Below are 419 nucleotides of genomic sequence, written 5' to 3'. Positions count from 1 at the left end.
AGCATAAACAGGGTTACATAACTTCAATACCATCATCACAGTCAGCACTATCGTTATAATCAAGTTATTATCATTTCTGATATCATCATTGCTATTGCAGTCATCATCATTGTTATTGTTATCATTATTATCGTTATTTTTTTTTTACTGTTATTGTTTTTGGTATCAGGAACGATATTATCTTTGCTGTTATTATTATATTTGTTGCTATTACTATTATAATTTTTGTCAGCATTATTATTAACATTGCTTTCAATAATGATAATACTAATGATAATGATAATAATCTTCATTATAATAACGATGATAATTGTTATCATTTTTACTTTTAAAGATTATTATTCTTATTCCATTTATTATTATTGTTATTATTTTCACTATTATCAATATGGTTGTTATTGCTATTGCTGTAATTACTG

This window comes from Penaeus vannamei, chromosome 21 (genome assembly GCF_042767895.1).
Source record: "Penaeus vannamei isolate JL-2024 chromosome 21, ASM4276789v1, whole genome shotgun sequence".
In the NCBI taxonomy this organism is placed as follows: Eukaryota; Metazoa; Arthropoda; class Malacostraca; order Decapoda; family Penaeidae; genus Penaeus; species Penaeus vannamei.
This window is presented reverse-complemented; position numbering follows the sequence as displayed.